The sequence below is a fragment of the Andrena cerasifolii genome, chromosome 14 (assembly GCF_050908995.1).
Source record: "Andrena cerasifolii isolate SP2316 chromosome 14, iyAndCera1_principal, whole genome shotgun sequence".
Taxonomy (NCBI): domain Eukaryota; kingdom Metazoa; phylum Arthropoda; class Insecta; order Hymenoptera; family Andrenidae; genus Andrena; species Andrena cerasifolii.
In genome coordinates this window covers 5,619,726-5,638,910 of record NC_135131.1, presented here as the reverse complement: position 1 = coordinate 5,638,910, position 19,185 = coordinate 5,619,726, and the positions used below count along the sequence as shown (strand labels likewise).

General features: G+C 49.8%; 1 protein-coding gene across 2 annotated transcripts in view; it reads left to right on the top strand.

The window, feature by feature from the left end:
• Positions 1-19,185, top strand: part of Nlg-4 (neuroligin 4) — a 249,389-nt gene that overhangs the window by 185,512 nt on the left and 44,692 nt on the right. The window lies entirely within an intron of this gene.

Below are 19,185 nucleotides of genomic sequence, written 5' to 3'. Positions count from 1 at the left end.
ATCGATATTCGCGAAATATAATACAATAGAAAATGAGGGTTTCAGAGGACCCAAACAGCTCGGTAACTCGATAACGCGTGGAACACGAGGCAAGCGCGAAAATTTGAATTCCGTGGCGACACAGAGCCTCCCCTTGTCACGAAGATGAACCGTGCATCGGTGTCGTCGTTTCGTCGTCCGCGAATCCATTCTCCGTCACTTCGGGGCGTCCCGTGAATTTCAATTTTCGCCCGAGAGAGAGAGAGAGTGGCTCCGCGGAAAAGCAATCCTTTTCTCTTTGAATCAACAGCAACGCGCAAGCTCCCGAGACCTGACGCGCCGCTTGCGTCGAATCAATTTGCGGACCGCGCGAATACGACCGAGAGGGAAGGCGGAATGAGAGGGTGGAAAGAGGAGGGGTTCGCCCGTCACCGAAAGGTCTAATTTTCCATATTCATGAACAGAACCACGGGCTGGGTAAAAAGAAGCGACCGTTGCCAGGGGATGGATATGTGGTTTAGGAGAGGACCGCGCGCGCCAGAGAACCGGAGAAACAGAGAAGGTAGATTAGAACGAAAATATTTTTCGAACACGCTCGCGGGGAACAGCGAGCGTGTGCATTTCGCCGGTCGTGCTGAATTTCTGATCGAGCCGCGAGCCGACGGTATTCAAATTTACGGATTATCGGGCCCTGGGAAAAAGAGAAGCGACGCGCTGCGTCGTTGATATGCATGCGATACCCAAATTCCACGCGAATGCTGCTGTCTAGCAGCCTGTAAAATTAAATATAAGAGATTTTCTAGTGTCACTGGACACGTAATGAGTGACACGCACGATATCGGGAATACTGCGAATACTTCGACACCTTGGTATCTGTGTAGGGAATACAATCCCGGGATACGGTATCCCCGGCTGTTCTTTGGATTCCAAAAATCCATGGATTTGATATAAATAATCCCGAGAATTTCGGGATTTTTTAAAAATGCGAATCACTTTATGAACACCTGAAAAATATAAAAATAAACAGAATAAATAAACATAGTTCGCATTTCCAAAAATCTTCATAATTGTTTACTGATATTATCTACTTCTTGAGACGTTCCACTGTTTTAATCGTGAAAAATGATATTAGTTTATGCTTCAGACTAATGATGGAAAGTAAGTTTGTTCACTTGAAATAAAGATTTAGAATTTTAGCACGTAATAAATCATTTTAATTACTGAAATTTTCTATTACCCAATCCCGGAATTAGTCTCGGAATCCCGAGATAGACTTAAAAAAATCCGGCAATCCCGGAATAGTAAATAATGGCCGGGATTGTATTCCGAAAACATACATTCCGATTATCCACCTGGAAACTCAATAGGCGTGGTGAAAAAAAACAGAGCACGCCTCGATAAATATTCGGGGCTGCAGCGATGAAATATCCATTAACCGCGAGCGAGTATTTAGCTGGCAATCGAGCACGCGCTCGCGCTGACCGCGCTTTTCATCCGCAACGAGACAGTAGGAGTAGAATGAGCTTCTTCGTGTAAATGTCCATCGGTGGAAACGAAATTGCCGTGTCCCTCGGAGGACTGGTTGCCGCGAAATTTCGAGGGAAGTTGGCAATTGCCCGGTGGAAACTGTCCCAGAACCAGATATCGCTTCTGAGTATCGAGCGGCAACTAATCGCGTAGCTGGAGCACGCTCGTCCGCACGTTTCCCGCGACAAGAAGGCGCACAATAACAAGCAATTTCGGCTACGAGTTTAGATACGGCCACGTGCCGTAGAAGATATTACGTGATGCCGGCTGCACGGTCCTCTGCGTCTCCCTACGTGACGCGGGAATCGGGAACTGTTCGCGGCGAATAATTCATTCGCCTGTTTTCCAGCCGGTGAATTTATTTCATCAACGTGTGGCAATCAACGATCAGCAATCTCGACGGCAATGCAGGAAGAACCCCGGGCCGCATAGGGGAAAGGGTTAAGAAACTTCTCGTCGCTTCCTATTACTTAATTCACAAGAAACTCTCGTCTCTGCGGATCCATCTTACCATTCTACTGCCCCTCTTCGCCCTTCCACCTTGGTCTATTCTACTCCTCTCAGTTTATCCCGCTTCCCTTTGAAACTCCTACTGTATCTGTATTTCCCCCTTAATCGTGCCCTCTTCCTCTCGCATTCGACCGCCACTCGTTGCCCTCGTTTCTCTGCCGTGGCATGAATATGCAAAAGCGAGCTTGAAACGAACCCATGATATTTCAGTGCGACCCTCGCTCGAAACGACGTAAATTTCCCTTCGTCGATACACCATCCCCTATGCACCTATCCGTGAACACTGCGGCGCGCGCGTGGGCACGCGCACACCGCCGCGCGGTGGCGGTAATGTCGAGAATTGATGTGTAGTAATGCGATTCTCTTTTTCGGCGTAGCGATCTATGAGCGGGCCTTTAACGCTCGACAAAGTGCACAGGCTGAAATAGGGGCGTTCTTCTTAAAGCTCGCACGGTGCCGGGGCGGTAGGCTCTTCGCGCTTCGTGAATTCTGCAGTCCCACGAAGCTGTTTTTCATGCTCAGCTCGCGCCCTTCGTACATGGCTGCTTTTGGTTCCAAGCGGACTTACTCTTCGAAAGAACCACCGTCTATTTCCACTTTAAAATGCACTCGCCATCTCCGCTCTGCGCCCCTGTCCCCGATACCGCGACAGTTTCCCCGAGCATCGAGCCACGGCGCTAGTAAGAATCCATTGTCTACCTCTCTTCTCTCTACGTTAACCCCCGCGTCAAGAATAACACGGTAAATCCGATCGAAATTCCAATTTCTTCTTCTCCGACCCCGTACTTCGGTGCTTTCCGTGTATCATTGGCCTTCCGAAGAATTCTGGTAAATCGGAGGCAGAAATGAGAGAGCAGAGTCTCGTTTGCAGCGAGGACAAGTCGATGGCAGTCTCTGCGGAAGATCTTGACATGGATTAGGGAAAAAATTGGCCGATTCCCACGGGAAAACCACTTTCGAATATGCTTCTCGGCGTCTTCCTGCGGCTGGGAAAATGGAAGTATCGATAAAGCTCACTGTAGCGCCTTACGCCACGAAATCCTTGAAACGGTACACCTTCTTTTCTAGCCTGCGAGTCTGATTGTTAAGGATGGAAGTGGGAACGGAAATTCGCGATAGAAAATCCTGCGGCTTCCATTATTAACAGTTAACGGGGACTGCGATGTACCGCGATGTGCTTCGATCCTCTCGCGTACGTACATAGGTACCATTCCATGATGAACGAACTGTAGGTAGGTATAGTTGTACAGTGGAGCAATGATTTATGAAATAAATAGAAATGTATGCATTCTGGACGCGATAAAAGGCAGTTTTGGGGGCAAATTCCTGCCGTCGATTTCGAAATATGTACGCGAAAGATAACCGGATCGTTGAAAATCGAAATTTCGTTATCTCTTTGTTTGCAAACCACTGCCCCCGGCGGCTCTACTCGGCCTCGTCCGTTTAAATGCTAATTTTATTTAGATATTACACAAATGCCAGGCCCGATATGTTTGCCGTTGACGGTCGTTTAATCCCTGGCCGTCGATGCAAATAAGGATGATGGCCGGAACAATGGCGACGCGAAATTTACGCCAGACTTTATCGGCGTGGGCCGTCGATTTCAGAACTTTCAGTAGTAAGGGTCAACTATTTGTCGGCCGGTACCTTCCACGCGTTATACGCGTCAATTGTACGAAGCCGCAATAACTCGCTGCAATTGAACTGAGAAATAACTTGGATTCTAATTGGCAAGCGCGCCAGTTATTCCATTTCGCTATATTTAGGGTAAGAAAATGAAGTAGAACAAAACTTCAATTCTTTGTCTAGATATCCGTTAATATGAATAAACGAAAAATTATTATTTAATACAGAAATTTTGCAAATGAAAAAATACTGTCACTGCCCATCTCTCCCGTATGAACATCTCTCCCTGATTTACCCTAATTAACGTAGGCAATTTCGTTGCAGCGAGTAATTGTTATTCTCCAAGGTGTTCCACTTCGTCCTCAATTTCTCGGCACTATTCGACATCGGGTTCCATGGCAAGACTGTTTTGGTAGTCTCTAGTGTTTCTCTCGCTTTGCTCGCGGGGGATTGCGAGAAAGCGAGTCGCTGTGCGAACAGCGGCACGGGGCACGGATCGAAAGGGGTCGCGTTCAAAATAAACAGAAGAGACAGCGGCCTGGGGTGATGGTATCGTGAGAGTTGCCTTCGACGGACCGATTTCCAAGCCGCCGGAAATTATTTCCCAACTGTTTTCCCTCCGTTCGCGTTCCCATCAACGTGCACAACGCGCGGATCGTTTCATTCGTCCATCTGTCGCGGACCTGGCAATTCCTGACGCAACATTTTACCGGTCTCCGGCATGAACGGGAGGGGCGCGCAATTGTTCGCCTAGCAGATTCCCAGCACAATTATACGAATCGATATTCGCGCTGTGAATCGCCCGACACTCTCGATTATCGTATCGTCATAGGAAGTATCATTCATTAAGCATTTCGGAGCCGCGCTCTATAACGGCGCGCGGCAATGGAATTGGCCAAATGCACCAGAAGCGTTCGAGTTTTAACGCAAACGAGATTCGACTCAGCTGGCAATCAGCACACGGTGATTGTTAAACTCGCGACAGAAACGAGCATGCCTCGCTTGGCCGCCGGTATTTTTTAATCGTTCATTTGACTAACGAGGAAAAAATAGTCGAGCTGGACAGGTGGCTGGGAACGCGCCTCGCCGCTTGCGGGAAACAGGGTTTATGCATACAGGTCCATTATCACCGTCAAATAGAATTTTCTCACTGACGAATTCAACGATGAAACGTGTCGCTCCCGTTCGCTGCGAACAGCAACGAAGCGCAGCGGCGCAAAACGCGGTACACCCCCGCGATATGTCGATAATCATGAGCAACTTGCTGGGTTTTTTTAATCCAAAGCCTTTCAACCATTCTGACGTGTACACAGTTCGCTATTCTTCGCGGCACGCGAACAGAGGCGAACCCGTATCAAAGGAACGCGACAAAGGGCGTGATACGTTGGTCGCAGTATCTCCCGCATCGCGTGTTCGTTTGCTCCTCAAACCTAGTTGCTAAAGTAAGTAAGAAGGAAGGAACGAAAGCCACTCGTCGTGTCTGCTGCATCTCGCATTCATCGAAAAAACTCGACAACCCTCTCGGCCAGCTACTCAAGCGCAGATCGAACGTGACGTATTTACTTCCTCCCCGGCTTTTCCCAGTGTGCCCGGAAGTGAGGAGCGCCTCGATGGCAAACTTTCCGAGTAAATTTCAATCCGTGCTGCCCCCTCTGGCCCCCATTCGCCCCCCGCCACTCCGCCTGTCTATGATTCCCACGGCAAACAGAGGAGTTTTCCACTACGTACGACTTTCCACTTCGGAAAAGTCCGTTGTCCGACACACACAGTCTGTTACTGCTTGCCCTGGAAACGATTTAAGCGAGCACTCCGCCCCGCTTCCGGTCCCCGCCCCCAGCTTCGGGCCTCTTCTTTTCGCCGTGGATAGGTATAGACGTGCGGGAAAGATACGGACAGACGGCGGAGGGGGATCAGGCGGAAAATAAAAGCGCGGCAGTAAACTCTCGGTCTAAGAATCGACCGTGTGTGACCGTAAGTGACTTTATCGGCCATCGCACGGTCGAGTAAAAGTTCAACCGGGTGTTGTTGGGGATTCCTCCGAGCAACCCGTGGCGAATTACCGCCGGCTTCTGTTTCTCATCGGTACCAGTTGCCCGGGGCCAAGATTAACCGCGACGAATCGAGCGGAAACTCATCCTACAGGATTTCCATGAACCCCTCTTCTTTTCCCGTTTCAATTTCAGCAATGTATTTCTACATCTATCTACGATCGGTACTTGAAGACAAACGATAAGCAACGAATCAGTGCGCGAGCACAATACCGGGAAATGCGAGAAATCCATCGACGAGTGCTTCCCCCTTACATTACCAGAGCCCTGGTCCGATCAGCAAGCAGCGTGTTCGCGGGAAAGGAGATCACGACGGTGCGCGCATCTTGAAAAAGATCCCGCCCCGGGTTTGATCGTAATCCTCGCATGAATCGAGCCGTATCGAACGCGCACAATGCGACGAAACTTGGTCCGAGGGTTTTGATGGGACCTTTGTGTCCTCGTAGAAAGAGATAAGGGGGAAACAGAAAAGAACCACCGACGTCTCCTAGCAGGAAAATCGCTCGAGCGAGTTTCGAGGCATAACCTTGACAATAGCCTTATTCCGGGACCGCCGAGGTCTCTTTCTCTTTGAGAAGGAGAGGAGAAAATGTCGCTGGATCACTGGGAGAAGAGCATCCTAACCTACCTCTCTGTGTCCTCCGCTCGTCGAGCTTTGTTAGACGTCAGAGCAATCTACCAGACGGCGCAATCTCTGCTTCAATGCCCTTTCCATTTCCATTATTGGGAAGGAATTCTCGCGGCATGCACGTGCAATGATAAAACGCTCGCTCTTTATCAGTAATGGCGCATGATCCAGCCCCGCCGACCGTCGCGGATACGCACGATATCTGTGTACGATATCGCGCCGAGCGAAACGTCCAAAGGGAGAGGTGACGTTTCCGACTTTTCCAGTATTTTAAAAACACGAACGCGATCGGTGGATCGCGATGGGATCCAACTAATAGCGGACCACTGCGGGCGTGTACCAGAACGAGCGCAACAAGAAGATAGGGCAAACATCCCAGCGGCGCTGCGGCCGGCAAATGAATCCATCATCGTTTCTTTCAATATTTCGCGAAACAGCAACACGCCTCGGTGGCGTCAATTACGCGACAAAAAAAGGAACGGTTAAACCGCAAAGTCCGTAACGGGGAGGCAGCATCGTGACGAGGTGAATCCAGGTGGGCAGAAGGGATAATCCTGCAGAGTTAGCGTCAGTCAAGCCTGAATTACGACGTGTGATGGCGCGAGGCCGGCCTATTTGCCGTAAATTATGATAAACTACGTTACCGCTGCCTTCCCCTCGCCTGCTCCCTCCGCCTCCCCCGCCCCCAATAATAAATACGAAATCGATACCGCCGGTATTCGAAACTTGCGCGCATCAACGGCGCAGTTACGTGTAATGAGCTATCATACAGAAATATCGAAAAGCGCCTGCAATTGATCACCGGCGACCGATCAAATTAACCTTCTATCGCAGCGAACTAACGCGACTGCGAAGTTTTAAGTGACAGCCGGTTATTTATCAGCAGGCTGTGCTTTAATGGACACCGCCACTGATTGTGAAACGGCGGACGCGCGAGCCAATGGATTTACAGTGTTTAACCGTGGCTAAATACGGTGATTAACAAGGATTACTTCGTGCCGATCGCCGAAAGACATCCGCATGGCTATATTTACAACGCGGTTACGTTAATGTTACTTAACTCCCGTTGCTGCACAATGAGAAGTGAGGAAACATCGAAACCCTCTCCCGCATACCAAGCAAAGAAATACATTTCTCCGTAGTGTTCCCCGTTCTCGCTCCTCCGAGAAAGCTCCAACGCGCGCGGAGTGCCTCGAAAGGATTCAACCCCCCCAGGAACTCGCCCGCGACCGCCCGTTTTCATTCTCGGCGCGATCACGTGTACCGGGCCAAGAAATGATCTGTATTCCCGGCAAGAACGGCGGACTTTATCTGCAACGATCCCCGGCGTGGAAATAGGAACGGCCGTGAGAGGCGTTAAGGACAGTTTGGGGAGGTCGCTGCCACGTATGTCTGTATTATGCGGCGTTTGCTGGTGGATTACGAGAGTAAAGTACGCCGGTCCCACGGCACTGTTTGCGATTGCCGCGTTCGCGGTTATTGGCCCGGCGTAACGTTTAGTCCAGACGATTATGCTAAATTATTGTTTACAGAGGCTGTATCCTATATGTCTATTTGCCTAGACTAGGCCACGTTGGTCCAGCGATCGTTAACTGCGCTGCTTGCGCGCGTATACGGTCCCCGCGACGATGAAGAGGGTGGCGCGCTTAAAATTTAGCGATCCGAGCGGCGCAGCGCGCAGCCATGGAGGCGAAAGATTGCAAATGGTCCCTCCGGGACGAAGTAAGTTTGATTCAGAGGCTATCTTAACCGGGAGTATCCGCTGCCTCTGTCAAATTGAAGAGAACGCGTTTTCTTTCGCGTAACTTTTTTACTACCGAAGTCGCAGCCGTTTCAGTTAAATTCACTGGGTCCTGCGAGATCCTTGGTAGAAGTTGACAGTGTTCCACTGTTTCAGAAACACTTCGTTGCCTGAGTTTACGTCAATCTCGTCGAACTTCGAAAGAAATGGGGCCAAAGAAAGGCCGGGAAACAGGCGGCGTTGCGCAAGAAGGGGAGAGAAAGTGAAAAAGAAGTTCGGGATTGCCGAATGCAAGAAGGGATATCAGTAGCTAGAAACAGAGAAGCAGAGGCTGAAGAAAGTGCGGAGTTGCTAGGTGGAAGAAGAGGTGAAGTTCGCTACACGGTGTAAACACGGCAACTCAGCTACTCAGTAGCTAGATGTATAGAGTTAGGGATCGTAAAAAGCGAGATACTGTTAGTAATTGCAACGAGGAAGAACAAAGTTTCTTTGCAGGTACTATTAATTAGGAGAAGGAAAACTTATTTAAGTGGAGGTACTTTAGGAACTTTGCGTGCTGTTGGAATCGATAGCCGGCCGCTGCCAAAGCTGTAAATTCATAGCTAATAATCGATAACCATCAATGGCCATTAATGAGCAGATAAAGGGTTTCCGTGGAGCTTAAATTCAGTCTTCAGCGACTTAACGCGGAAGCGAAACTGAAGAAGAAAATCTGATAGGGATCGTTGAAGAGAAAGCGATGCAAGAGATTGCCAGCTGAGGAATGATGCATGCCAGCGCATCTCGGTGTTATCGAAGCTAACCCCTGCAGAAGAAACAGCGAACTTGCCGAAGCAGTCTAACTAGCTGAGTAGCGCGGAGAGCGATATCACGATGTATCAATAACGCAAACAACTCTGCTGAGGGAGATCCTCTCAGGGGGGAGAAGCTTTGTACGCGTCCCTTACGCAGGGCATCGAGTTCTTTGGGAATTCCACAGGCTCCCAGCCGTGCAGCTCGCAACAGGTAAGTCGGCGGTTAGAAGGCTCTTCCGCTCTTGCGGTATGCATAATGGATGGATGAAAAGAGGGTGGCGGCAGGGATGGTGTGCTGTAAGGGGAGCGAATCAATAGATGTGGCGCGACAGAGAGAGGAGGACCGAAATCACAGCCACCAGGGAGAAGAAAGGGGAAACGATGAGACTCCGATAATTCCGAGGGATAAATGGTCTGGAGGGGTGCGCGGCTCCTCCAAGAGGATGCGCGAAAAGGGGGTTCATTCGGGGAGGGACGCGGCTCTGGCTTCGTCGATGCCGACTTTGCATACTTTCCGAATCTTTGACGTTAATTAATACCGCGCTGATCCGTTGGATATCTATGAATTTGAGAAAAAGGCATCTGAGAATAATGGCACACGAATGACGATCAACTTTGTATACCACTGGGGGGTGTAAATGTTAACGAGGATTTTGCACGCGATCCCGCGCATCGATATCGAAAAGGATCGCGTCCACGCTGCTCTGTCACGACATTCGCCGCATGATCCGATCGTAACTCGCTACTCATTACGTGCTTCGCGTCCATTAGCCGTGTCGCTTAAATTGCAGACAATGGCCGCGCAAGGGACAAAGTTTCCAGTTCCGTTGGCAACTTCGTGGAATCTAAATGTTGCCAATTACGGGCCGTCGGGACGGAACTTTTAACCCTGACTAACCAATAGCGGCCCTTTAAAAGTCGCGACCGTTTCCGACGTTTACGTTCGCGAAACAAAGTGGTAATTACGGTGTATACCTAGTTAGCGGGGCTTTCCTGTAAGAATCGTGACAGTCACCGGTTGCCTCGAGAACCTTGTAGCATCCTGGCACCGTGGAAACGCTCTACGAACCACCGCACTTGTTTCTTTTGGGGGTATGAAATGCGAATCGAGTTAGCGATCGATAACGCGAATACCGCGAGACGCGGGGGGCCCGATGAAACACCAGGTAAGGAAGCTGGAGCGCGCGCATTTTTACTAATACGAACGCGGACCTTTGTCAACCCCTGTGCTTTGAAGTATGCTTCCACGTTTATTCACCTCCGTTTCGCGTAAATGTAAATACGCGGCCCAGACAGCGCGAACTTCGCGTGTTTTACAGCATCGTTTTCAACGATATTGAATAGCAGGCGGAATTCAATTAATTCGCGCAACGTTTCTGCCCCGTTCTCCATCCGCTAGCGTGAATTTATGATTTGGAAATCGTCCGAGCCTTTGCAGTTAATACCAATGATGTTATTTCGATATCCATTGAGCGTATCGTTGAACCTGAACGCAATTACCGTACACACTGCACATGTTTTTAACGCCAACGGCGCAGGCTATGCTAAATGTGCGCACAGGCGAAATTAGAAATTTCAGGCGTAGCAACGGGCCAGTAGGAAATCCGCAATTGATAACGAATTCGATGATCAATTATTAGCCGCTTGCTCAACGGCGCATAAATTTGATCATTAATCTCGCGGCGAACGAGTGCAATCGTTACAGTAATATTAATTGCCTGGGAGGTGGTTGCGCGCGCGCGCGCGCCCTCGGATAATATACGATTTAAGTTTCAGCTTCTTTCCAATTTTCTTCCCCTCCGACGCCGGTCTTCGCCCGGTGGAAAGTTTTCCCGAACGAACCCGGTGTACCTGAGAGACAATTGCAACGCGTTCCAAAACCGCTAATAGCAGTTTAGCCGGTGCATAGATCCACGTAGCGCGTAATTAAGCCTCGCAACGTCCGCCGAGCTTCTATCGTTCTCTAAACGCGTTCCCGTCGTTCCATAAACGAGAACCGAGCAGATTTGGCGGCCACGTAGGGGCGTGTGGCGCGTTATGAAACCGGGAGTGTACCGACCGCATTAGTCGCGCTACAACCCTGTTAAATATCCACCCCTGCCTGGTGCACCGAGAAAATTCGCATTTTAAATAAGTCGAATCGCGTCTATTCTAAAATCGAGCTTCGCGGACGCTTCGAGTGCAAGCAGAGATTCGTGAAATTTGAGCATTTCCTTGGGCGAACGAGTCGCTATTCGACGTATGGTCGCGTCATCGACGAGAATTCCACTGATCCTGGAGCCGTTTCACGGAAGTTTCCATCCCATTCGACTGCGAATGAAAGGCAGCCGGCGTTCCGCGATGGAGTTTAACTGGCACCGACAGAAGTACGATATGTCGCGGCTTTGCGATGATTGCACACATTCGCTTACATTGGACGGCGTCGCGTCTGTGGCAAGGATTCACGGGGAGTAATCAAATCGCGCGGACGTGTTTTTCCTCGAACTTGGATCGTGCCCGAGGGTTGAATTCGGCGCTACTCCCGAAACCCGGTCGGGCCATTTTTTAGCCAGCGTGTTAGCAGGAAAGAAAATCTGCCCTCTTCATCGAGCACGGTTGCCCAGGGGACGGGCCAGGGGGTGGACAGGGGCAATGCATCAGCGGTTAATGAGCAAACTTTAATATTCCCCCAGACTAAAACCCGACCCGCCGCTACCTATCTTCCAACGGCCACGAAGCAACCTCTTTATGCCGGGGCGAGGGGCGCGTGGAAGAGAGGGAGGAGGGATGACAATGCGCGATCACACGACTGCCATAATTATTGCGCGCTGCTAGACGTAAGAGGAAATGGAAGCGCGTTATTACAGCTACCCCGTGGCGGAAGGTGTTCTTTTGACAGCGCCGCTTCAAACGTTGCTTTCATTAATTTCGTGTATGTTCAATTAACGTGGACCCTGCGCGCCCCAAGCTTCTGGCGGGTATCCCCTTTTGCAATGCTAGCCGGCGTTCGAGTCTATGAAAAATTCCTGATGAACTTCTCTGTGCTCGCAAGAATCCCCGCTGAAATCTTTTTCTGATCTGGCGCCGGTGCGCGCAGCGTCCAACTACGGTCTGCAGTTTCAAAATTCAAACGCGATAGGTCCATTTCTGGCGAGTGGGATAGAACAATACCTACAGTTATTTAGCGAGCTTGATTGACATCCAATCGAACGGTGTATCGGGCGAAATAAGCTTTTTTGCGAGCGATTTAATCGAGCCGTGTATAGCCGACTTAATAGCGACGGGTTTGCAGGTGTAGACAGGAAATTATTCCAGTGTGCCTACAGACAATACACACGCTGTCCGCAGCGCGCAATCGATGTTCCCTGCTCGCTTCAGCCAGACTTCGCTATTTCTTGCTCAAACTCGCCGCGATTTGCGGCTCAACTCTAGCTGCGCTGTACAGCCCATCGATCGCGGCTAATCCCCCAAGTATCTCGTTACGGCCTAACCGCGGTATTGACGGTCGGAGTTACGTCTGAAAGCGGCGCGGCGGGAACAGCTGTTATCGCGAGCTCTTTTCATCGCCGCGGCTCGCTCAATTAGGGACAGGCTCTTTGAGGTGTCGAGGGGAGAAAATCCGTGTTAAACCGACTCGAAGATGGGTTCAATTGTCAGTCGATCGTCTTTGGCGCTGGAACAACGAGCGGATAATTGAATTCCAATCACATTTCGGCAGCGTTGCATACTGAAAAGCAATTTAGTGGTGCCAGCGCCAGCGGTCGGTCACCTAGGCGTAGGACCTTTGCTGAACCTTCCCAGACTATCTCTCGCTCGCTCTACAAGTGCCCCTTTTTCGTTTCGACTCGCCCGTGCGGGCCAGGGTATTTCCAATTATCCCCTAGCCTAACAACGTTGCCTATCTACCGAAATTCTCCAACCCTTCATAAGCTGAGGGTCGGCGTCGAATTGCTGGCAAGATCCGAGCGAATTCATAGCTGTTCGCGGTGGAAAAGTTTCCAAAGAATCGCGGGCTCAAAGAATTAACGAGGTCCAACCGCCGAAAGGAAAACGGACGATCGGACTGCTTGCGCGTGGAAAATTCCGTGGACCAAGCAGTTCCGCTCAGTTGGCTCGCTGAAACCAAGTAGAAAATAGAAAGGGCGTATTTGCGAGCGCGTTCTCGCTGGTGTTTCGCGACGAATGGCACCGCGACCCGTGCAATTTCAAGATGTACGCGCAACAGAGGGTGCGGACCGAGGGTGTGCGCCGGGGGGTTGAAACTGTCCCCGCCCGATGGATCGTCGGATCGTAAAGCGGGCGTTAAGCCCGAATATGAAGCTTTTTCGTCGGTATCAGCAGGAAATTCTGCAGTGCGGCGGCCAAGAATGTCCTCTAACTGCTTGGGAGGGAAAGAGAAGGCGAAATTGAGGGGACGGCAAGTCGGCATGGCGCGTTATAACGATGATATAGCGCCGGTTGTAATTACGACTGCCACATACCTTTCTCCCGCCACCGCCGCAGAACTTCGACGTTTTTCGTACGCCGAGTAATTCCGTTTGTCGCGAAACGTAGCCCGGGACTTTTTACCCGGAGAGGACACCTGATCTTCTACATACCCGGAGGATATTTAGCTGAGTGCTTGTGTAACAAAAAGAGAGGCGGACTGCCGGAATTAGAACTTGATACTACAGACGACTTAGATTTAATGAACAGCTGGAAATTCACGTTGCTTCCGGCTGTACACTCGACGAGGACAAAACCTTCCCCTCCCCCCAACCCCCCAGAGAAATATTCGTCGCAGCAGCGATCACCTGCTAATCGATGGCTAAAGAGCGCGCAACTGTTTTTCTTCGATCGGCTTTTATCCAACGCGCAATAAACCGCTGCTTATTTATCCGCCCGCGACTCGATGGGCTGTGTAACCTTGCCAGAAGTGGCGCGTGACTAAAAGAGAATCGAAGAGGAATAGAAGATGGCTCGTTGAACGGGATCGCTGCTCTTCGGAGTGATCGGCGGAAAATGCTCGTTACCCGACTCGCTGCCGGTGTGTGCAATCAATCGGGCAACTTTAATCAAAATAATTCGCCCCCGGCGCTGGTTGTCCAGGAGGTATGTATTTCGCGTTTCCGGTCACTGGAAAGACGAGATCGCTGGAATTTCGTTGCGATTGAAGAGTGCATTTGGGTAATGAAAGTGCCGTTTAGAGTCATTAATTCTGGGAAAAATAGAGTGCCCAAACACGTGTTTATCGATGTTCGACGGAATTTATCTGCAGCCAAATGCGCTGAAACTCGCCCGCTAGTGCAATTCATCGACAAGCATGCGGATATTGAAGGAATGAAGATTAATTCACAATTTATAGACGCGTTGCACGTATGCAGTACGCGGATATTGATCTCCACAACTGAGAATCTATTTTCCTGCTACTCGTACAAAATAGAGGAATCGCAGTTAATCGAGTTTCTAATATAGCCACACTTAACTGAATAACTAGCACATTGCAACGTATAGTCAGGGAAGTAGCTAGGCCTGCATATGTTTCGAGGAGTGGAACATGATAGTACTGAAGCAGACAAGTAGAATAGGATTATCATAGGCCCAACGAGTACAGTAGGTCTGTACTGGATTAGACAGGTGGGACATAGTTGCGCTGGATTAGACAAGGAAGGTGGACAAGTGAAACAGGACGCGGTTAGTCGAACAAGTGAAATAGCGGAGTGATCTTTTCATTGAAGATTTATAACAAAATTACTGAAGGTTGCTGAATATGTGTGCTTCTAAAATAAGCAAATTGTAGTAAGAAACATACATCACATTTTTCACAAAAAATTCCCGAAAATCACGTTCTTTCTCGCCTGCCTACTAGGCATGACCCCTAACTGTGGAACATACTACGGCGTGAATCGCGCTCCCTAGAATCGCGTAACTAATTGCAAGCTAAGGAGGTGTCTGGCCTGAAGAACACGGAAATTAGAGGGCGATATCACGCTTAAACGAATCCTGTCCGCTTACAAGTGACAAGCTGACAGTCCCGCGCCTACGAGCTTACAATCAACACGAGGAAGAGAGGTGTCTGACGGTCTCGTACGGTTGCCAACTTTTCTGCGGCTGCCTACTCTGTTTCCACCGGGCCAACCTTGAAGCCATCACGAGGACCATCATTGCTTCCAGTCCAACTTATTGGACTGCGGCCAAATCGGCTCCCCCGACTCGCCGGGTCTACTCTCAGCGCGGCGACTCGAAGGTGTCTGCGTGCTTAAAAGAAAAGATACGCGTCGACATTTCAATTTAGTGGAAACGAAGGAGTGGCCGGGGCAGTAATCTGAGAAATATCATAGTAGATTGAGCACGTCCGCGCCACAAAGTCCAGCCGCGTACAGAATTTTAATAAGGATCGAACCTCACGAACCCGAAGAACGTCACGCTTTTTTACCATGCTCCCCTGCGTAGAATCTCAACGAAAGCTTTCCTTCGACTTTTCAGCGAGTTACCGCCACTTGCTCGCGGACGAAGTAGCGTAGGAGGCGCGCGTGCATGAAAGGAAAGCAGGGCGAGCATCCGCTTTCGAGGGACGGATAAAAGAACGCGCAAGCTCGGTAACAACGACGGAAAGAAAACGCAAAAGTCTTTTCACGCACCTACCGCGCGCTCCCCTCGTCCCTGGTCGCCGGCTCTGCGAGACACCGTGTCGAAAGGAGTGGGCAGAGGCGAGCGGAAGAGAGTAGCGGCGCAAATTCGCGTGGCTTTGTGCGAGGCACGTGGCCCGGACGCCTTAAAACGCGCGCAATTGAGTCCCTTCGGGGGGTTCGAGTGTCTCGTCGCTCGTGCATTCGCGTTCATTCCGATTCGAGAAAAGAAGGGACGAGCTACTTGACGAATCATCCACGAACGGGGGAAACAAAAGGGAGCTTGTGAATGACGAGCGTGAAAACGCGCAGGTGGCCCTTTTGTTCGGCCCCCAATCATCTTCCTTCACTTGGCTCTTCACTCCGCGCAAAAAGAAAGAGCTAGAGGACGAACGTGATGTCCAGCTGACAGACGCTCAAGAATATTAATCAAGGTTACTTGCGACGAATGAATGTTAAGGAGTAAATTGATTACTTTTACAAGAGAGACTTTTAAAACTTCGCGTTCCATTCAATCCATCAGCCACTGCCCCATTCCACCATTCGGATCGGTGGCAGACCTATTCTACTTGTCTGCACAGAGACTGCCCTATTCTACTTGGCTGACCAGGCTTCGCCTCGTTCTACTGGTCTATTAGAACGCAATCATGTTCCATTTACTCGCACGAACGCCGCGCCAGTCTATTCTACTTGTCTGGCCAGGCCCCGGTGCATTCTACTGGCCTAATTGTGCGCCTTCTATTCTACCAATCTCATCAAACGATGGTCCTCGAAGCGCATAAAGGAGAACTTTCCTGATTACGATAACTCTGTAAATTGTAATTCGCAGGCAGTCACATCTACCGGTATTGCGACTATCCCGAGATGAGCACGGTTTATAGTATTATAGTCCTCGATGAACATCAAATCACGCTGGAGCAATGTCCCTTTGACGAATGTACACGCAGGCAGTGTAAGGAACACACAGGGTTTCCCTAGTGGAGGAACTTCTGTACAATGCTGAGCGTTCACGGATCATCACCACCTCCCTGATTACAGGATCTATACGGATATCTGTTTGTTGGCTTGGTGTCAGTTGCAACCAAACACGCACGTACCCTCAATTGCTCGTGTGTGGAAACGCGTTAAAGCTGCAGCAGATGAGCCAACTTCCACCTAGCATTGGCTGCTACAATTCAATCCTCGCTCGCAAAATACACTGCTCGTGCCTGTAAACGGAACGTATTTCAAGTTCTTCCTTCCATTAAACATTCTTTGTGCTCGGCAAGTGATTCTCTGGCAACTTTGAACTCTGCTCCCGGCAGATACTTCTTTGTGCCGTAATGGTTGCATTTTTCATCTGGAATTCCGGCGTGATGCGCGCCCGCCTCTTTAAGCACTTGATCCAGTAACGCCGAAATCGCGACTGTACGACCAGCCTGCTGGGAATGCTGTTCGAGATACTTCACCTCGAAGCAGGTCAGGGGCTGCGTGTTCTAAACGCGAGAAGCACAATTGGGGCGTCCGAGGATTACCATTTACCTCTTTAATTACGGAATTAAAGCGGATGGGATATTCCTTCCCCGTTGGAATCCGCATCCGCGACGCGGCGGGCAAACATCCCCCGGTGCGTTTCTCCCCGAATTCTTCCTCGCTTAAGTCCGCGACGTTTCGCTAATTAGGCATAAAATTTCGGGACGCAGAGTATCGCCTAAATATGCCCGGGACAGTCTGCAGTCTGTATCGGCTGTGTCGTTAATTGGTAAGCACGAAGTTTGCAGCAGAACAACTTCACCGTTTAATGACATCGTATTCCCGTCGCGAGTCTCTTCTCTTCGCGGGAACTCCCCCCTCTGTACGGTCCCCTTTATCTCTTTGTCCCTCATCTAATTTCACCGATTGTTAAAGCAGTAATTTTCTCGTTCCTTCTATTTGCTCTTTCTTCAGACTCGGCGCGCCACTTGGACAACAGTTTCCAATAAAATTCACGCGCAACAATTGAAGCACTTAACGTCAAAGGGGAACTTTTTAAAGAGCCACGCGGCCCCGCGGCCAACATTTCTCTTACTTCTGGCGAATAACTCCGCGGCGCTTAAACGCCGGTCGATTATTCGCCTAAATTGCACGGCGATGGCTTCTCTGCGACGCCAGTTTCGCAGCTCATAAATCAGGCGCGGGTGTCTAAATAACCGGAAGCTATGCCCTCATCTGGCATTTTTTGCCCTCTTGATTATTCCTGCTGTATTTGTTTCAACCATGTTGGCCCACGGGGCCAATTTTCACGATTATTTGTCGCCGGCGGTTCGCCAGGAAAATGGTTTCCCAACCAGAGGCGCTATTCATCAAAACCGCTTCAAAATCAGGCATCGCGAAATTTAACATTTATCCCCTGTCCGGCAATAAATCTTACGAATCGTCCGGCTGAATAATACATAGCCCCGGTTTCATTATCGGTTCGGGGATATCGCGATCGATGGTTTTTCCAAACTGCGCATTATAAACGTCGGTCGATTGGACACGTCGATTAAATGTTCGACCGATCGAAAATCCGCGCGTTTTGCAACAACGATCGAATTCCTTCGGCGGGTGTACATGTATATCTAGCACGATAGGGGTTGCCATTCTTTGAATAATAAATTGCTTTTCGATGGGACAACTCGCTTCTACTTAATGGAGAGGCCAATTAACTAGATTCGACTTTTGCTGCATGCTACGCTGTAAACTAACAACAGTCTCCGTCATCATCGTTCTCGGAGCATACTTTCGGAAGAAAAACAAGTTACGCGGGGCGTGCCAAAGTAATACAGAGTAATCAGCGTTTTATTGCTCCTTTGCGCACGGCTGCATGCTCCCACGAAGAAAATGGAACGCCTTGGGAACGGTGATTTCCGACCGGAAATGGCTGCGAACCCATTCGCGGCAAGAAATTACGAAAGGAAGATAACCGGACGGATTATTGCGCAGCGCGGTGATTCCGTCGTTCGCCGGTTATGTTTGACAGTGAAAGTAGAACGACCGGGGAATGGAAATGAGAGATTACCCGAAGACCCGCGGTGAAAGAATTTTTTCGAATCGCCTCTCCTGTTTTCCTTTAAATATTCCTCGAAAATATTGCGGCAGAAGCGCTCCGTGGCTTGCGAGTTTAGCCAGGTTTCCAAAGCGCCTCTTCCAATTCGGGATTTCTTATCGCTTGAAGTGGGACTCTCGGCTCGCAGACTTGCCGCACTCTCGTCGACTGTAAACCTATTTCCTTCTTGGCCGTATGTCGAAATCCATTTCGTTCCACACGCGACCACGCCGCGCCGTTCCAAAGTATTACACCCTCCTTCGCGGATATACAACGAGCCTGAAACTTTCTTACACTGGGCTTCTAATATTCCCCCTCGGCGGCGAATCGAATTTTCCCTCGCAAATCGGGGGTACACGGGCGCGTTTTCTCGCTCGTGAAAGGACCATTTCTCTTTTTCCCCGTCTGACGTTCAAGTCCGCATCTCACGCGGCGTGGAAACACCGCTGTCAGGCGCGAGGGGATATCTCTATCGCGCGCTTCCAACCTCTCGACGTTCTCCATCATTTTATTGCTAAATTCACGACCAATTTATGGCGACGCAACTTGTTAACAGTTTTAGTTAAAGTGTGGCAGAACATTAATCGCATCGGCAAATCACGCTGGTGCACGTTCTATAATTACTTTGGTATCCGGAGTTCGGCAAATTATTGTGTAACATTACCGACAGCACGTTTTAATTAAATTGTTAAATGTAAT